The sequence below is a fragment of the Camelus dromedarius genome, chromosome 9 (assembly GCF_036321535.1).
Source record: "Camelus dromedarius isolate mCamDro1 chromosome 9, mCamDro1.pat, whole genome shotgun sequence".
Taxonomy (NCBI): Eukaryota; Metazoa; Chordata; class Mammalia; order Artiodactyla; family Camelidae; genus Camelus; species Camelus dromedarius.
Genome location: NC_087444.1, coordinates 1,629,544 through 1,650,311, shown reverse-complemented (window position 1 = coordinate 1,650,311; position 20,768 = coordinate 1,629,544). Strand labels below are relative to the sequence as shown.

Below are 20,768 nucleotides of genomic sequence, written 5' to 3'. Positions count from 1 at the left end.
TCTGTAACTATGTATAGTAACAGATGGCAACTAGGCTTATGGCGAGGATCATTTTGCAGGGAAATAAATATCGAATCATTATGTTGAACACCTGAAACCAAGATAAAGTTATATGTCAATCACACCTCCAAAAAAAGGGAAAACAATAACAAAAACAAAAACAGGTGGAAGTGAGTGAAAGAAGTCAGAGCTGGAAGGAAAGAAGGAGGAGAGCACTGGGGAGAGGTGAACAGGAAAGCCCACCTGGCTGGGCGGGCCAGGAACGGTGGCAAGGGGAGTGGGAAAGAAGCGAAGACTGGGAGAGAGACCATGTAGGAGCCATCATTCGGGCCTGCTGACACATCCCACTATTTTCTGAGAACATCAAAGTAGTTCCTGAGTTGGTTGGTTTGTATTTGACAGATCTGTCCCTTGTCCTTACCTGACTGGACCAAGGTGGATACCTGATAAACTGGGCCAATCACATCCTCTCCTGAGAATCTGAAATTTGAACTGAATCATTTAGTAAGTTTGAAATCTTCCCATGAGTGAAGATGGTGTCAGTTTGGAAGTTATGTTGGCCACATTAAAATAAAAACTGAAGGCAGATTTGGAACAACAACAACAAAAAGAGAAAGACCTAGGGGCAGGGCTGGGGGCAGGGGAAGATGTCTCGTTTCTTAATGACTTTCTGGTCCCTGGTTCCAGGTCTTCCTTGAAGCTCTGTTTGAGTTCTTGCCCTTTGCCCCTGTAAAACAATCAGAATTTTCACCTGAGATACTGTGATTTATAGTAAGATGTATGTATTCGGTCTTCATTTCCCTTTCTGGCACAGAGCTCCTAAACCCTTGAAATTTCCCGTGATGAGAGCCCTCACGGTGTCTTTAGATATGTCAATGAGGTAACTTTTGGACCCCATCTAAGAATGGGGGCTGGTTTCCAGGAGAACTAACCATGTAATTAGAGGGTTGGAACTTTCATTCTCCGTCCCTGCCCCCATCTCTGAGGGGTTGAATCAGTTGCCAATGGCCAATGATTTGGTCAGTTGTGCCTCCTATATATTGAAGCCTCCATAAAAACCCTAAAGAATGGGGTTTGGAGAGCTTCCAAGTTGGTGAACAGGTGGAGATCTGGGGAGAGGGTTACGCTTGGAGGGCATTAGGAAGCTCCCTGTCCTCCCCCACACCTTGCCCTGTACATCTCTTCCATCTGGATGTTCCCGACTTATATCCTCTTATCATAAATTAGGAACCTAGTAAGTAAAATGCTTCTCTGACTTCTGTGAGCTACTCTAGCAAATTAATTGAACCTAAGGAGGGGGTTGTTGGAACCTCCAGTGTATTATAGCTGGTCAGTCAGAAGCACAGGTGATAACCTGGGCTTGAGACTGGTGTCTGAGGAGTCCTGTGGGACAGAGCCCTTAACCTGTGGGATCTGACACTACCCCCAGTAGATAGTATCAGAATTGAGTGGAATTGTACAATACCCAGTTGGCGTAGGAGAGTTGCTTGGTGGTTGGGGAACCACCTCTCAATACACACACATGCAATGGAATCAAAGTCAGAATCATTACCAATAAATTCCTCTTGCTGAAGCTAATTTGAAATTTGTCTGTTACTCATATCAGGATCGGTGGAGTCTGGTTGCCCAAAGTTTTCCCACCATCAGATAAGGCTTCAGCAAGGGTGGAGGTGGCGGGTTGGGTACTTCTTATCTTTGCTGAGATTCCAGAAACTGCCTTGAAGGGATGCCAAGATCAGAGCCTGGGCAATGACTAATCCATAGGGGTGGAGGGAGGAGGAGAATCAAGATGTGGAAGGGAAATAAAAAGATATGGACGTCAGAGAGGTGGCAGACTGCTTCTGGTAGAAAAGCTAGGGGCCTTACATGGGGTTTTGAAGTGCATTTGTTCTAGATTCTGTAGGACTGCTGGGTGCTTTCAGAACTGTATGGGATACTGGTCACTAATTGGATATAGGGCACAAGGACCTCGAGGTACTTCCAGGTTCTGAGGTACCTTCTGAATTACCTAACAATATAAATTTATTAGTAGGTGTTGTAAATAATTAAATAATTAGGACTATTATTGCTAAATATATTTGAGTCCAATTTATTGAGCATCTACGAATGTGCAAGGCATTGTGTTAAGTACATTATCCATAACTGTAATCGTCTAATAATATTAATATCCTCTAATAGTTCTTCAAGGCAATTGCTGTTATATTCGTCTTACGTATTTGTGGTTGATAGATTAATTGGGAGTATTTCAGTAAGTCTGAACCTTTGTGAATGCATCCAGGATAGCCTTAATTTTCCAAGCGCTTTTTATGAAATAATGCAAGCACGTGAATATATAATAAAATGGAGATTTTACAGAAACATGTACATTGCCTGTGTACATATGGTGCTCCTCTTCTGGGCCCACAAAATGGAGTGATCATGGAAAGCACCGAGGGTCGGGCAATTCTAATCATACTCACAGATATGAATGGAGGGAAATTCCAAGAATCTGGACAAGAGATCTTACATTTCTGCTTTTTAAGACCAGAATTTGACTCAGTCTTGCTATGCCTGTGGGGCCTGGTACAGAGAGCTGTGCCTGACACCTCTCGTCTTTAATTTTTCTCTGTCTGCTTCATTTCTCAATAAGGTGGGAGTCATTGCAGCACCAGTCATTTACATTCCAGGAGTGCATTTCAAAAAGAACAAAGTTTTTGTTGTCTGTGTCCACCCTGTGGTCAGGGTCCCAATGAGCAGGGAAGTAACCTAAAGGCAAGTTTCACTTAAGAGAGGAACAGGGATTTGAGGTCTCTGCATTAGCTTACAGAATTAACGCTCGAGCCCCGAATCACTGCAAGTTCCACGAATGTAAAGGGAGAGAAAATTACATCTGAGGTGTTTGTTACAGAATTTTAATGCTTTATGAACGCCAAAGGATTTTTATGGAAGGCATATGGTCTTTTTTTTTTTTTTGATGCCTCCTCATTTTTTTAATTCCTAATGAAATGCTTCACAGACAATGAGTATCTTTCCAGTGATGAAACTAACTATGTGGTTTGGAAAGGTTGTGGTAATGAGAATTAGACAGCTTATTCCTAGTCGTCACCATAGCAAGGTATTCTGAGGATTTTAAAAGGCAAATAGCATATACCATGTGGAAAAAGATAAAATGGAGAGACATAAATCAAAATGGAATAGTAGAAGTGGGAATAATCTTTAAAAAACAGATCAGGAAAAGTCAATTAAAGCTCATTCATGACAATGAAAATATTTCAGTCCCATATTCTTACTCACTTCCCTTAATAACTTCGTTCTCTTTACTTGCAGGGCAACTAATGACTCTACTTACCATCTCCAATATTAAACTGTTCTTCCTCATTTTTTGAGAGGATCAGGCCACCTAGTGGTAAGGAGACCCATCACATGGGGCAGTGTAAATTCCCTGTGGTTCACGTTTGATGCTAAATGGCAGTGGGGTAATTTTTAACGGGTCACTTACCTTTCCACAAAGAAGTGTTTACACAAATATCACCTTAGCCCCAGACAATATTTCATAAAAGCATATTGTTTTTTCCCACTGTATGGAAAGGAAGAAAGTCATCACAAATATGGAAAAACAACACAAAGGAAATACTTGATTTGATAGTAGAAATAAAAATTTTAAATAATTACTTTTATATTTGGGAATCAGTTTCATATGATTGAGTTTCTTGATCAAAATGTTGGAGGATCCAGGAAGCTGCGTAATGACAAAGATTTAGTTGTGATGGGTTGTTGTTTGTATTTTGTACTTAAATATCATCTAAAAATGACAATTCCAAATAATCAAGGGCTATTAATTGATTAATTTAGCGGATATTTCCTGTGTGCTGGAGACTCCGTGTTGGTGGTAGAAGTGTGATCAGTTTATCTAGCACTTTGAACTAGTTGGGAAATAAACACTAGGTGTTTTTTTCCCTCCAGTCATTGCTCTCGATAGAATCTTAGGCAAATACATAACTTTACAGTCACCTTCAAGTTCCCAAGCAATCAGTCTGGTCAGTTTAAAACTCTAATCTTCTCTTTCTTCCTCCAGCCCAGGCTCGACTGTGGCTCAAGGGACAAGGATCGCTTTCTTGGGCTTGAGGGCAGGGAAGAAAGATGAAAAGAAAAATGTACTAGTTGTTTTTTGTACTTAGTTGAGCCCATCACTGAAACTGATGTGCATCACTGCTTCTCTGGGTAATGTTGACTAAACACTGGTGTCTTCTATGACAGATGTCTGACTGCCATTTCTGGTGGGGCAGTTATGGGATTCTTCAGAGGAACCACTTTCTTGACTCCCTCAAGGACGGTGTCCCCCTCTAATTTCCTCTTGCTGCTGGAGTCATGTTAACAAGCAGAATTCCTCTCTAGCTGGGGCACCAGCAAGATGGCTAAAGCCCTTCCTGCTTTCCTGATATTTGACCCATGGGGAATTCATGCATTCTTACTGTGCCTGTTCCCTAAAACCTCTTCTCTATACCCTACTCCAGTTGCTTTTTCCAGCTTATGTAGGTACAGGACAATCAAAAAGACCACTGCCTAGGAATCTGCCCACTTGGAGAATGAGAGTCCAGTCTTCTTGTATCACGAGCACCCCGTCTCTATAAGTCACCGAGTTAATAAGTTAATAACTCTATATATTTTTTTTGTGTTCCACTTACGACTTGGAGGTGGGAAATGCTCTGAAAGCATTGGTTCCAGCACAGAAAGGGGGAACCCAGATGGAGTCTGGAAGAATCTCTGAGTTAGGGAGGTAGAGCTAAAAATACAGGGAGACCAACACAGCTAGAACTCACAGAAATGAGTATGACAGAGAAGAGAGAGAGCAGAGAAGGAGTTCCAGAGTTCGTCATAGGGTCCTCTCAGGTTTTCAGCTGAGTACTGATAAGCACAACCGCAAGAGGAAAGAATCTTGCCTTTGGCCAGGAAACGTGCCTTTGGCTGGGAAAGAACCATCCAGATGGACTCGAAGTAACAGGGTTAGAAGTAATGCCCATTCCCCACAGTCAGACAGGGAACCCTCAGAGTTTATGGAGCACCAGGTGGAATACACAAGGGATGCTTGCCTCAGTGGTGAGGAGTGATTAGCTCCAGGCTTGGCACTGCCCTGCTTCCGTGTAACAGTCGTACAAGCAAGACGTGAAAGGACCGAACTATTTGCAGGTAGCTTACAAAGGCCAACAATGTTTATAGAAATACAGAAATACCTAGGACCCAACAAGTTAAAATTCACAATGTGCCAAATCAAAAATTACCAGATATACAGAGAAGCAGGAAAATATAGCCTGTAATGAGGGGGAAATTAATCAATTGAAACTGACCCAGAACTGACACAGTTAGAATGAGCAGACAAAGACATTAAAACAACTGTTATAATTGTATTTTATATCATCAGAAAGTGAAATAGAGACACTAATGATGTAAGAAAGATCCAAATATAATTTCTAGAAATGAAACAATATATGAAGTTAAATATATTAGATAAAATTAACAACAGATTAAGTATGCAGAAGAAAAAATTAGTGAACTCAAAGATATTAATAGACACAATCTAAAATGAAGCAAAGAGAAAAGAAAATTTAAAAAAATAAAAAGAGTCGGGAAGGGATAGACTGGGAGTTCAAAGCTTATAGATACTGACAGGCATATGTAGAATAGATAAACAAGATTATAGTGTACAGCACAGGGAAATATATACAACATCTTGTGGTAGCTCACAGCGAAAAAAAATGTGACAATGACTATATGTGTGTTCATGTATAACAGAAAAATTGTGCTCTACGCTGGAATTTGACACAACATTGTAAAATGACTATAACTCAATAAAAAATGTTTAAAAAAATAAACAGAGAGCGTCAAGCAGTTTAATATACATGTAATTGGAGATCCTGAAGGAGAAGAGAGAGAGATGAATAGAAAAATATTTGAAGAAATCATAACCAAAAATTTTCCAAATTTGATAAACAGTATAAACCCAGAGAGTTGAGCAGCTCAATGAAGCCAAAGCAAGAGGAACATAAAGAAAATTACACAAAAGAACATCACATTCAAACGACTCAACCTCAGTGATGAAGAGAAAAATCATAAAAGCAGCCAGAGGGGAAAAAAAGGACATGTTATGAAGTGAAAAAGAAAAGAGATGAAGATGACAGCAGCTTTCTCACTGGGAGCAATGCAAGTGAGAAACATCTTTACTGAAGGGAAAACACTGTCAAACAGAATTCTATAAGCAGTGAAAATATCTTTCAAAATAAATACTTTTTCAGACACATGAAAGATGAAAGAATTCATCAGCAGCAGAACTTCACTGCAAGAAAAGCCAAGGAGGTCCTTCAGGCAGCAGGAGAATGACACCAGATGGGAAGTATGGGTCTGCATAAAATAATGAAGAGCAGCAGAAGTGGTGTCTACACAGAGATACTGTAGGTTCAGTTCCAGACCAGCGCAATAAAGCAAATAACACAGTAAAGTTAGTCACATGAATTTTTTGGTTTCCCAGTACATGTAAAGGTGTGTTTATACTAGATGGTAGCCTATTAAGTGTGCAATAGCTTTATGTCTAAAAAAACCAATGTGCACACCTTAATTAAAAATACTTTATTGCTACAAATGCTAATCATCATCTGAGCCTTTTTGCTGGTGGAGGGTCTTGCCTCGATGTTGACGGCTGCTGACTGATAAGGGTGGTGTTGCTGAGGGTTGGGGTGACTGTGGCAGTTTCTTAAAACAATCTCAGCTTTTCGACACGCCTTCCCCACTAAGCTTAATCACTTCTAGCTTTGTTTTAAAGCGAGAGATCTGCAACTCTTCCTTTCACTTGAACACTTTGAGGCCATTTAAGGGTTATTAATTGACCTAATTTCAATATTGTTGTATCTCGGGAAATACAGGTCCCGAGGAGAGAGAGAACAGCTGGTCAGTGGAGCAGTCAGAATGCACACATTTACTAATTGTTTGCTGTCTTATATGAGCATGGTTTGTGGCACCCCAAATCAATGACAACAGTAACATCAAAGATCGCTGATCACAGATCACCGTAACAAATACAGCAATAGCGAAAGAGCCTCGAAATATTGAGAGAATTACTAAAATGTGACCCAGAGACAAGAAATGAGCAAACGCTGTTGGGAAAATGGCACTGATAAACTTGCTTGATGCTGCATTGATAAACTTGCCACAAATCTTCAGTTTGTTAAAAAAAAAAAAAAAAATGCAGTATCTGCGAAGCACTATAGAAGTGAAGTGCAGTAGAAGGAAGTGGCCTATACATGGTCTATGTTGTATATGGTCTGTGTTGTATGTGGTCTGTGTTGTATGTGGTCTGTGTTGTGTGTGGTCTGTGTTGTGTGTGGTCTATATTTTATGAGGGAAAAAGAGGAAGGATTGAATGTAGCCAGTCTATCTAAGTGAGGGAGAAAACTAGAGATTTCAGGACAACGATGTGCTGGGGTGATGTTCGACAAGACTCTCCAGAGAAAACATGGTGAAAGTTAGGAGTAAGGCAGCAGCAAAATGGTACAGGAAGAAGGGGAGGGAGTGGTGAAGTGTTTCCTAAAAGAAGAAAATTTGGGATGCGGATAAAAGAGCCAAGAGTCAGTATATTAAAACCTCTAGATAACACTGTAAGGTTAAGCTGGGATGGAGTTTATCATTGATATATGTATGTCTTAGGAAGACTTTTTTTTAACCTGTTTTTTGCTTTCCTCTAGTTTTTATAACCTTGTTAGGCTAATTCATTTAATTTAATTATTACATTTATAGAATATCATTACAATAAAGAGTATTAAAAACTGTGATATGACCTTCAATTAGCTTTTTCCAGTGGATAAATTACTACCTCTGGTGGACAGGGAAAATATATCACAGTGTAAATTTTAAAAACCAGAGGAGAAATTAAACTATGATTATTTTACCCAGATCCTTAGAAGGATTAGGTGGATATTACGTAAAGGCTCAGGATTTTCTGTTTTTGCATTTTTCCCTCCAGTGCTTCTCATGGTTCCATATACATGTAAATATATAAAAAATTAATTTTGACAACTTCGTTGATAAAATCTAATGCTTCAGTATATTCTCTAGAAAATAACAGGTTTCTCGTTTTCTTCATAGCATTTGTACAGAGTACTAATGTAGTATGGATAGATACAGAAGACATACACTGTATAGTATAAATATATTTTATAAATATAAATATATTAAATATATTTAATATTATATATATATTAAATGGGAGAGCAGCTAGTCAGTGGAGCACTCAGAATACAGACATTTACTGATTAAGCGTGCTGTCATGTAATTTATATATAAATTTTATAATATATAAATATATTAAAACCTTATAAGTATATTATAAACATTAAAACTATGTTGTTGCCGTCTCCTCTGACACTTCAGACATTTGACAGTAATGACGACAGTAATAACGACAGTAATGACGATGCTCAGTTACTGAGCTTTCACAGTGTAGGTTACTGGGCTAGGCTCTTCATGCATAATCTCATGTCTTTACCAACATCTTTTTTTAATATTATTTATTTTGGGGGGGAAGTAATTAGGCTTATTTATTCATTTTTGGTGGAGGCACTGGGGATTGAACTCAGGACTTCATGTGTGTGAGGCATGCGCTCTACCACTGAGCTATACCCTCCCCCCTTTACTAACACCTTTTGAGGTAAGTATTATTTCCCCTATTTTATAGGTGAGGAAACATACGCACAGAGAAGTTTGGTGACCCATCCAGGAGCACTGGTCTCCAGCATAGGTCTGGGTAATGCCAAAGACCATGCTCCTAGCCACACCCTGTGCCAGTCCCCATCGTCCAGTAATAAATACACTGATGGCTTTGAAAGTCCAATTTGAGGATACAGTAAGTAAAAAAATTAGACATTCGTTAAGCATACTTATTCCAAGTCAGTGAGAGTTTCAAGGATAACTAGCATAATAAAAATTTTGTGGGCAGGAAAAGGAAGACCCTCCTGATAACCTCAAAAGAAAGTAACGTGAATCTGTGAAGCACCTACTATGTGACAACCTTGGAAGACACTCTTTCAAATTAGTTTTTCCATAATATAACTTGATCTACTTTAATTTGTAAGATATAAAAATTTATAAACTTTTCAGTTACAAAGATTATGGATTTTAAAGATCTATTTACTGCTTAGGTGAAAAGTAAGCTATCATAAGGTTTCTGCTTGTTTTTCATTCGCTTCCAATAAGAAAAAAAAGGCTGAGGATTTATAAGAAAATTATTTTAAACCCCAAAACAGAACAAAGAAGCACATTCAGAGAAAATCTTGCTTTACCCCTAAATCCGACAGCTTGGCAGACGTGTACAGGAATCTCAGCGGCCGAATGTGAGCTGCGTTTGCTGTATCCAGCAGACCGTCTGCTGAAACCCTGAGACACAAAGCAGCTCATCAAGCAGGGATCGTCCAGAGAGAGGAGAGTGACCCGTGTACCACTTAGGGCGTTGGGCTTAAAGTACTAAAGATGGGACAATACTTAGAAAGGACTCTGTGGCTACTGTTAAAATGGAACTGCTCGGGGGCTGCGGTGTATTGTTCCAGAGCAGCTGGTTCCCTGAGGCTGTTTCATCTGTCCCCGCTCTTCTCTTGTTCTAGGAACCCTATGATTAAAGGGCTACAGAATCACAGAACCTGTGGCTCCTGTTTCTTCCTCCTCACCCTTGAGGTCATAGTTCCAGTGAGCACCATCCAGTACACTGAGGCCAAGCAAAGGATTACGACAAAAAAAGGAACTTTTTCAGCACTGATGATGCCAGTTTTGGTGGTTTTAAATGTTGAATTGAATAAACTGAACAAGCAGTATCATAGAATTCTTAATTTTACCAAATAATGATAATAATTTACCAACATTTTGTTATGAAACTTTGAGTTAAGTGTATGATCTAACATGTTTTTCTTTTCCGTTTTTTGGCATGGAAATTACGTTTACCCTTTTTTCTTAATGATGATAAGATTTCATATTAATTGCAGGTTATAAAATTCATAAAGAAGACATGAACACTTTTCATATGAAGGAAGTCATTGTCTTCTACCAGGAATTAATCAATACGTCTTTAGAAAGGCAGTACGTTCTCCCACTCATTGCTGACAGGTCCGGCATTGTAACACACACCACGGCTCTGAGTCCCTCCGGGAGACTGTTCAGGACTCAGAATTCAGTTTTGTCTTTAAAATGGTCTGCAGAGGACAAAGCCCAAGGCAACAGTAATGGCTTGGAATGAGTGGATGAATATATAGGGTGGCTTAGAACTTAGCCTCCTATAAATAGTCACTTTTAAAAGTGGATGAGAAAAAAGAGAGACATCTTTGTAAAAAAGACTAAAAGTTAGGACGATGTCTAGAATTGTTTGTCCTCTTAAACCAGAACTGAAAGGTTTAAACAACTTCTTATTCAGAACCTCACCAGATATTTGGCATTACTGTTGAATGATACCTCTCAAATGGAGGTGTTGAGAAGAGGAAATCCTGCATCTACACTCACGGAAAAGGAAATAATGCCTGCTGTTAATCTACCTACCACGGAAAAACAGCATGTAAATGAGAGATACTAAGTATTGGTTAAAAGGGACTACCATCTCCTTCCACTAGGAAGTAGACATTTGCTATCCAGGCAAACAGGGAAGAATGCTACCCCTGGTCAGGACAACAAACCAGTAACAATATAAATGCGGCATTTAAATGAGCCTTCATGAATCTCTAAGACTCCAAGGAATCCCTTCCTCTGAAGAACCATCCAGAGCACAGGAGGGGAGATGCAGAAAAGCCTGGGAATCCGGGCGGCTGGAGCCCTGGTCCATGGCAATTGCTTCAGTTTAGGAAGAGCCACTGCTTACTGCTCACTTCTTACTTTGGGCTTTTACACAAGATCATTTTTGAAAACAGGTAGGCATCATTTAAAAACAAAAAAAAAGCTTGGAAACCGTTCATCTTGAAAACCTTCCACTACGTGCTGAACAGGAATAAAATGTAAGAAATCCAGACACCTTTCCCCTCATTCCCAATCAGGGGCAAAGTTCGTTTGAAGTTGAATTTGCAGCTCATGTGTTACTCCCTCCCAGTGGCCCCCGTTCTTTTCTACATCTGCACCCTCCTTCTACTGAGTCAACAATACATGTGTGTTTTTTGTCAGTATATTCTAACTTCTTTTTAAACTTTTTCAGTGATATTTCTGTTTTGCCAATATTTAGAGTCCTTAGAATTCTCTCACCAGTTTCTCAAATAGAATTTTTGAACTTCATTTATTTCTAAGACAACAGTCAAATTTATTATGTGGTGTGGTTGATCCTGTCATTTCTCGCTTTACTCATCTTTTAGCATTTTGAGATTGTTCCATTTATTTTTAGATCCTTTCTGCATACTTCCCTATACTTTCTTACTAATAAAAGAAAGTCTGAATATTATTCAAGATATTAAACATACAGTTGAAATTAGTGATCTTTCCCAGACATCCTCATTTCCTTTTCACTAGTTTGAACAGAAGGATGTCAAATCTTCCGGCAAACTCTTTTATCAACTCGAAATACCAGTTGCTCCTTGCTTAAAGCTAAAACATGATGCCTCATCTGTGATAAGATATTTTGATTTCTTCTGACATTTCTGCTAAGCTTTTGAATGTTTTTGCTATTGTTCAAACTTTTATCAAGTTTAGTTTTCTGTTGTCAATCCTCAAATGGTAAGTCAACCTTTTAAAAATATTTAACTTTCAATTTCAGCTTTTTATTTGTGGTGCTGTTGTTTTGACTATATTTGAGTTCTTTGCATCCTTTTGGACATGAGTTTTAATTTTCCAGCTTTAGGGTATTTTTTGTTATTTTTCTACCTAACTCATTGGCATACCAGTCTATGTCAGAATGAGTTCAGTACCTAAATTGAGACACAAATTTAATGGTTTAAATGAGGTAGATGTTTATTTCTTTATCTCCTCTTGTTTAACAGTCCGGTGGTTGATGGTCCAGGCCTAGAAGCGTAACTTTGCTTTGTGAGGTTGTCCAGGAATCCAGGCTGCATCTGTCTTGATGCCATGAGGTATTTCCCATGCACACATTGCTCAAAACTATTTAGCATCACTTCTGCATACCAGTTAGCACAAAAGGGGGGAGAAACAGTGGAAGGCATTCTCTTCCCTTTTAAGGGTAGATCAAGTGGTACGTACATCACATCTGCTCAGATCCCATGAGCCAGAAGTCAGCAATGTGACTCTACCTAGCTGCAAGGCAGAGTGGGAAGTGCAGCTTTATTCCGAGCAGCTAAGAGTCAGTGATTTGCTCACATAATAAAGAAGAGAATGGATACTAGATAACAACAAGGAGCCTCGACCACACAGCTTTCGTTTTATGCTTCTGGAAATGAGTGGCCAAAACATTCCCATTTCATATGAGTGAGATTGCTCTGGATACTTTCTGAGCAATTTCATATTTATGTTGAATGTCGATTCACTGTGTGGGGGCTCTCAGTTGTGTTTAGAGAAAAAAGGGAAAGACTTTGTTTATTGTCTGCATTGTGGCCAGAGCCAGGTTTCTAAGAGGCATGAAATCTGGGAAGGGTGGGGGTACACAGGAAACTCAAGGGGCCACTGGACACACTCAGACATGCCGCTGCTCCCAATGCTCAAATCCTGATGAGAGTGGGAAAGTGCTTTAATAAGAAGGGCCATTGTTTACAAAGCTCCCCTGAGGATCTCCCTCCCCCTTTCCTTCCTCGTTCTTCTCCTCCTCTTTTCTCCTTTTCCTTTTCCTTCTTATTCCCATGCTAGTGGTTATCACTAGAGATGTTGTGAGTTATCCTGCCCTGAAGATCTTTAATAAAAGTTCAACAGCATTTTGATTGCATTGGCTTAGACATGGTTGATTTAGTCTAAATATGAACAGGTCCTGTTGGGAATGCAAATGAAAGATTTCCCATCTGAGCTCTGGAGATGGTGGTGGCAGGGGACTCTCACCCAGAGAGGGGTCCAGACTATGGCTGTCTTTTCAGCTAATTGGAGCAAGATACTCTTTTTCAGAAAGATAGGCTTCCCTCATAGATAAGGGTCAAATTTCCTCCTTAAAAATAAAGCAGGTCCGCGGTCAGAATTCTTTAATAGTGAACGATTATTTAAAAGAGAACTTTCAATTGAATCTGGCCCATCTGACTATCTAATCTATGCTTGACAATGTCGGGGGTGGGGGAAGTGTTTTCCCAGAAGGAACTTTTGGAAGTTGCCATGTTAGCATTAAATATTACTTTTAAAACATCTCTATATACACATATCAGTATCCAAGTACAAAATAGAGTATGTTCACCAGAATTAGATCCTGCCTTCTAGGAATTCCAATCTCAAAATTGGTATTACTGACTCAAGCTAACAAGTAAACACAAACCAGTGAATGCTACACATAATAAAAATAAATAACAAATTATTTATAGTTGGCTTAAGTTCAGTGACCAACTCTGAGACTTTGTGGTCTGGAAATAAGCCATAATTTTCTGACTCCCACTCTGGAGTCAAGCCTTGTAAGTGCCTCTTCACAGAGAATTAGCTAACATTTTTAAGACTGTGACGTCTCAAAAGATTTGAAAAATAGCTACATTTGTACTATCACAGTTCTAGGCTTTCTAAGTACTTTATACTACAATATGTTGCATCAGGCAAGAAAACATTAGACCCAGCAGAACATCTTTTTTTTTTTTGCTGAGAAAATCTTGAAAGGAATCTATAAAATGTTGAACAAGGCACACTTGGTGGAAGTTGCTCCTGATTTTAGGAAATGCAGTGACTAATATTTATAAAACCATGACCAACTTGTGAACATGTTTCTAACATGAAAATAAATACAAGGCAAGTAGAAGAAAATTGTCCTTATATAATCAGTGTGGGCTGATTAAATTTATAAATCAAGCTGATTAAATAAGTTGCATAATCATAATCTAATTTCATTGAAATCAAACAGAAGACAGTATCCTGAAAGAAAAGTAATTGAAACACACATACGTTTATTAATATCTATATAAACTTCCAATTAGTCAAAGTTTAGGGCCTTAGTTCTTTGATTTACATGAATGATTCTAAACTTCTAGAAATATATGGTTCTTGCTTGAAACCCAAAGAGTGATGGAATTAAAAACTGAAGGCTAAGACTTTACAAATAACGTGACTCTTCTCTACAGATCCGTCTTAATAGAAAGTTCTATGTATTTTAGAGTGAAAGAAATTTGTTCAGATCACAAGTTTTAACAAGGGATGTGCTTGCAGAAGATCAGAATTTGTAAGTGTGCTGTGGATGACGTTAGTTCTGTTTCAGATTTGCTAGTGATGGCTTTTATAATGGCTTTCTAATTTGAAAATTATAATATTATTATTTTCTGTTTCTGTGAAGTTATAGTAAAAACTTGAGCAGTTAAACATTCACTTACTCCTCTCTGTGCCAGGGACTGTGCTATGAATATGACACAATGTCTTCAAGGGACAGCTACGTAAGCACGGTACAGGTGCCACAGGCTGGCATGGAAGTGCGCACAGCTGCGACAGGAACAGAAAGGAGCAAGGCTCCTAGCTCAGGGAGGAATCAGAGGCAAGGCAGAGGAAGGCTTCCCAGAAGTGGTGAAGGATATTTAGGAGAACAGAATATTGAAGAGAAATTATTTGCCAGTAAAATCACGGCGGGAGAAAAGGGCATTGAGCCAGAGGATTCGGTGAGTGCGACAGCTTGGGACCTTCTCTATCATGGCAGGAATGAGGAGTAACAAGTGACAGCAGGGCTGGAGAACAGAAGATCTGTATTCGGAGAGGTGGCTGACTGATTCCGCTTTGTCCCTCATCTTCCAGATCTACAGTTATCAACCAGTCCCCTTGTTTCTATGTTGCAGATATCTCTGGAAAATGGCTAAGAGCTCTAACTCCATCTCCACTGCACCAGCTCAGCCCAAGCCACAGTCATCTCTAACCCGAACGGTTGCAGTAGCTTCCGTGACGAATGTTTCCGCTGCCACTTTCACTCCCACAGGGGACAATCTTTAAAAAAGTGATCAGATGAAGTTATTCCTTAACATGGCTCTGTTCAGTGTGGCTTTTGCCCGTCCACTGCTCATGTTCTTCTTTGCGTTTATCTTGACCATATGAATTAATTAGTCAGCTTCCATTTTCAGTTATCCTCACTAGACTTTTTAAGGAAAAGCCGTGCTTGTTTATATGCCCAGTGTTTGGCAAAGAAAGAAAGAAGGGAGGGAAGGAAGGAAGCAAGGAAGAAGAAAGAAGATAACAAAGAAGAAAAGAAAAAGAAAGATAAAAAGGAAGATATGTGATGACTAAGTGTAATGACGCAGTATTCTGAATGAGATCCTGGGACAGAAAATAGGTAAAAAGTAAGGAAATCTGAATAAAGAATGGCCTTTTGTTAATAATGTACCAGTATTGGCTTATTGACGAAGGCAAATGCATCATACTCATGTAAATGTTAATAATAAGGGAAACTGGGTTCAGACTATATGATAATCCCCTGTACTGTCTCTGCAATTATTCTGTAAATAGAAATGTATTCTAAGTTAAAAGTTTATTTTTAAAAAAAAAGGGAGGAGAAAATAAACAGGAAAAGTGGGCAACACGCAGCTGGGAAGGTAGGCAGGGGTTAGTTAAAAAGGTCTTCATAAGTCATGTTAATACATTTGAACTTTTTGCTGAAATGATTAGACTTGTATTTTCGAAAGGATGATTCTAAATGTAAAGGTCATCAAACTTTGTTTTAAAATACCAGATAGTCAATGTCTTAGAATTGCGCACCATATTAATTTCTTAAGACTATGGTAAAACATTACAACCTTGGTGTCTTAAAAAACCAGAATTTTCTCACAGTTCTGGAGACCAGAAGTCCAAAAGCAAAGGGTCAGGAGGGCTGCACTCCCTCCGGCGGCTCTAGGCTCTAGGGGAGATTCTGTTCCTTGTGTCCTTCCAGCATCTGGTGGCTCCAGGCACTCCGTGCCTTCCTTGGCTTGTGGCCATACCACTTCCTTCTTTGCCTCCATCCCCACCTCACCTACTCCTCTGTGTGCATCTTCTTTGTGTGCCTTTAACAAAGACACTTGTCAGTGAATTTAGCACCACCCCCCAGATACTCCCGGATGCCAACATCCTTTAATTACATCTGCAAAGATGCTTTTCCCTAAAACGGTAACATTCACAGGCCCCGAGGATCTGGAGGTGGACACATCTTCGGGAGGGCTGTCATTCGGCCCGCTGCGCAGGCCGTGTGGTCTCTTGTGAAACCGCTCAGTTCTGCTGCGGTAGCACCAAAGCAGCCACAGACAACGCGTTAAGTGAGTGAGTGTGGCTGTGTTCTAGTGAGTGGCATGAGCTGGCTCTGTTGGGCCTACGAGCCTCGCTTGCTGACCCCTGACGGCAGTGGGAAGAAGAAGTGAAAGGCAACAAATAAAGGCAGCACTCAAGTCAGGAGGGAATTGTAGAGGTTTGCATAAGACGGTGGCAGTTGGGTGACAGGGAGAGGAGGAAATTGAGAGCCAGTGATTAGAATCAACAGGACTGGGAGGCGGGCGACAGGGGAGGACTCAGTGAAGCTCATCATGGAAGTGGAAATCGTCATTTCACCAGGCAGGTTAATACCTGTGACTTTGTAAAAGAGCAACTTGAGGCTTTTCTACTTTCGTTACTTGAAAGATATTATTTTTACCAAGGCAATTTTGTGTAACCCATACAGGCCCATAGTGAAAAACAGGAAGGCTCAAAAGTATTAAGAGATTTTATCGTGCAGCCAGAACTACAGGGTATGGGACGTTTTAAAGTCAGAGAGGACAGCAGTTAGCCGGCTGGTCTATTTCTTAGAAGGAATGAAGCTGCGCTAGGAAGGCTGTCCTTTCCCATTGATGCATAGTGTATATACAAACAGTCCTTCTCAACATGCAAAGCGTTGGATGGCTGAGATTATTAATTACAATTAGTACCGAAACATCTATTCATAGTTTACAAAGTTCTGACGCAACGCAGCTTGTCACCTGATCCTCACAACATTTCTTAGGTAGGGGCAGCAGGTGTTATTATTAACACCTGGAGTGAAAAGCAGTTAAGTGACATTTTCAAGGACACACAAACAGCAAATTCTGGTTTCCTGGCTTAAAATTCCCTCTAAATCCTGGGCTATTTCCTTCTCACTGTCTCTGAAGTTGGATCAGAGAGCTGTGACGGTGTGTGGCCCCTCTAGCGAGGGTGGTCAGCGTGACCAGAAAGATAAAGATGAGATTAATGAGGTTCTTAACTAGGCAGTCAGGGTGGCCTTCCAGCTGTCCTTGGAAGGCAGATGGCCAAAGAGAAAATGCAGCCTTGAGAGCAAAAGCAGAACATGACGTGGGCAGGGATGTTGGGAGAAACTGGACCCAGGGCTTTGTTACAAGCATATGGCATGCAAGAGATAAAGCAGCGATGTCATGAATGTAATCCAGACAACTGAGTGCCAAACTCCACTGCAGCAGTCACTTGCAGAGTTCGTTAGCGACATACCACCCCGCGTTCCAGTTCAGGAGAGTCTTCTAATTCAGCCAGTCTGGGGTAGAGGTCCTGAGGGGCCCCCTTCCCACCCCAGGAAGTCTGCTGGCGAATGTCTACCAAGTAATCCAGAAAACAGAAGCAGCAGCAAACATCGAGAGGGATTTTTGGTGTCAGGATAGCAAAGAGTTGGCAATATAATAACTTCTATTTTTAAGAAACAGCAGAGGGGCCCTAGGCCTTTTTCAGAAGATAATTTAGTAATTTTTTTGACAGCTGCCTCGTGTATGGTACCAGACCAAGTTCTGGGAGTATAGTAGTGAGTTAGAAATTAAGACAGACTTGGTCCTCATACTTACAGAGCTTACATTCCATATGGGAGACTAATATCAACTATTATTATTACACGATAGCATGTAGGTAAGTGCTAAAAAAAAAAAGGTACAGGATGTCATAACAGGGGACAGATAGCAGAGGAGCCTGGCCCAGTCTGAAAATCAGGCAAAGTTCCCCTGAGGAAATTGCATATGATTTCAGATCTGAAGGATGAGGTGGTTTGACCAACAAATAGGGGAGAGGAGGATTAAAAAAAGATATCCCAGTTAGAATGTTAGTTAATTACTTCAAGAAATATTTATTGAGAGCCCACAATGTGCCAGGTATTAGTCTGGGTTCTGGGATGGAGCAGTAAACAAAATGGATAAGGTTCCTGCTCTCATGGATCTTACATCCCAATTTATGAGACAAAGAAAATAAAAAATAAATTATTACACAGGAAATCATCTGATAATAACAATAGTATAAGACTTCAGTTCTCTCCAGATCAATCTGTTGATTCACTACAATGCTAATCAAAATGCTAGCAGGATTTTTTTTCATAGTACTTGACAAACTAATTCTAAAATTTATATGATTACACATATAAAAAGAAAGTCTTAAAAAATAAAGTTGGAAAACTTTTATTTCCAAATACCAAGACTTATTCGAAAGTGGTAAGACAGTGTGGTATTGTCACAAGGGTAGACAAATAGACCAAGGGAACAGAATAGAGTTCAGAAATAAAATCACACATAATATATAACAAAGATGCCACTGCAATGCAGTGGGGAAAAGATCTTTTCAATAAATAGTGCCAGGTCAATTGAGTATCGAAGTAGAAAATCAATACACAAAAATCAGTTCTTGTGCAAACCAGAGTAATACTACTCCTAGAAAATAACACAGGAAAATACCTTTATGCACTTGGAGTTGGCCAAGATTTCTTAAACCAGGTACTAACCAAAAAGGGAAATATTGATAAGTTGGACATCACTAAAATCAAGAATGTCTGTTTATCAAGAGACACTATTAAGAGGGTGAAAAGGCAAGTCACAGAGTGGGAGAAAATATTTGTAACATATGTAGCTGATGAAAGAATCATGCCTGGAATGTATAAAAAATGCCTACAAATCAGTAAAAAAAAAAAAAAGGAGGGGGGAGGGATAAAAAATTGGGACAGGCATTTCACACAAGCAAAAATATAAAGATTAAAAGGCCAATCAATAAGCATTAAGGAAAACATGCTCAGACTTCTTAGTAATAAGAGAAATACAAGTTACAACCACAGCAGAGTGTCACTTCATACCTGTCAGAATAGCTGAAAATCAGAAAATCAACAGTATCAAGAATTGGCTGGGATGTGGACAGTTAAGGAGGGTGTGTGTTGGTACAACCACTTTTGCAGTGTCTGCAGAAACCGAATGGGTGTGTATTTATGGCCCAAAGATTCCACTGCTTATTACATGCCAAAAAGAAATGCATTCCTAAGTGCACCAAGAGACGTGTATGAATGTTTATAGCAACACTACCTGTAATCCAAAATGGAAACGACCAAAAGGTCTGTCTGAGTCTGTCTGCACTGCTATAACAAAATACCATAGACTGGTTGGCTTATAAACAACAAATATTCACTTCTCACAGTTCTGGAGGCTGAGAAGTCCAAAATCAAGGTGCTGGCATGTCCGATGTCTGGGGGTGAGGATTGCTTCTTGGCTCAGTGTCCATCAACAGACGAGAGCTTAAGCAAGTTTGGCGTATTCTTACAATGGAATACTAGACAGCGCTGAAAGTCAACACATCTACCACATGCAACAATGGGGCTGAGTCTCATAAGCACAATATTGAGCAAAAAGAAGCCAGTCACATAGGACATACTATGTGATTCAACTTATATGAAGTTCAAGTGTAGGCAATACCGATGTGTGGAAGTTATATTGGAGAAAGACAATTATTTTCATTTCTTCATCAGGAGGTTGATAATACAGAGTGTTCACTTTGTAAAAACAAACCCCTCCAAACCAAAACCCAAAAACCATGAAGCTGTACACTCAGGATTTTTGTACTTTTCTGTATGTATGTTGTAGTTCAATTAAACAATCTGCTTGAAAAAAGAATTGAAGCCATCCTAAGTGGTTTCTCATTAGTGAGAAGATTTTGGTGGTTACAATCTGAATGGCAACCTACTAAGAAGAATTCGTAGCAGGAATTATTTAAGTTAAATGTCTCATAAAAAGTGCTTAAAATGTATCTTTTGTGTGATTTAGTCATTTTCACACAATTACTTTGATTTTAAAGTCTCAATTGGAGTATATCTAGGCCTAATTGAGGAGAAATCACTTGGTATGTTGTGGTAGGCCAAGCTATGATGCAGCAACAGCATTCCTCCCTGAACCCCCCGAAACCTCAGTGGCTTAAAATAGCAAAGTTTATTTCTTGTTCTCATCATCCTAATTAGATGTTTGGCAAGTGACCTTCCACATGACGTTTCAGGGACCCAGGCTCCCTCTGTCTTCCGGCACAGCTTTCCTGCGGATCTCGAGTTCTGCCTGGACCCTCTGCATCTGGCCAGCCAGCGAGTGAAAACAAAGAGTGTGGAGAAAGCATACACTTTTTAGCTGCCTTGGCCCTAAGATGACACATCCCTTCTAATTGTGTAATAAGAATTAGTCACTTGGTTGTATAAAATACACTGGGGCTGGGAAATGTAGTCAAGCCTGTGCTGAGGAAGACAAAACAAATGTAGTTTGTCTGTAGCCATATCTGAGACACCTGGAGCCCAGGACGGACCATGAGGTCACTACTAGGAACGTGCACAGAAAGTTGCTGCTGGGGAATGCGGATTCTAACAGGAAGAGTCACAAAATGGCATCGTAACCAAAAACTCTATCACATTCAAAGATACAAAAATGAAATTGAAAAAAGAACAGTCCTTTCATAATTTAAGAGAAAGAGGT

General features: G+C 39.7%; 1 non-coding gene across 1 annotated transcript; it reads right to left on the bottom strand.

The window, feature by feature from the left end:
- Nucleotides 1-8,578: 8,578 nt before the first annotated feature.
- On the bottom strand, nucleotides 8,579-8,651 carry TRNAV-CAC (transfer RNA valine (anticodon CAC)). The gene has a single exon. It is a non-coding gene; the product is annotated as a tRNA-Val (tRNA).
- Between the last annotated feature and the right edge of the window lie 12,117 nt (nucleotides 8,652-20,768).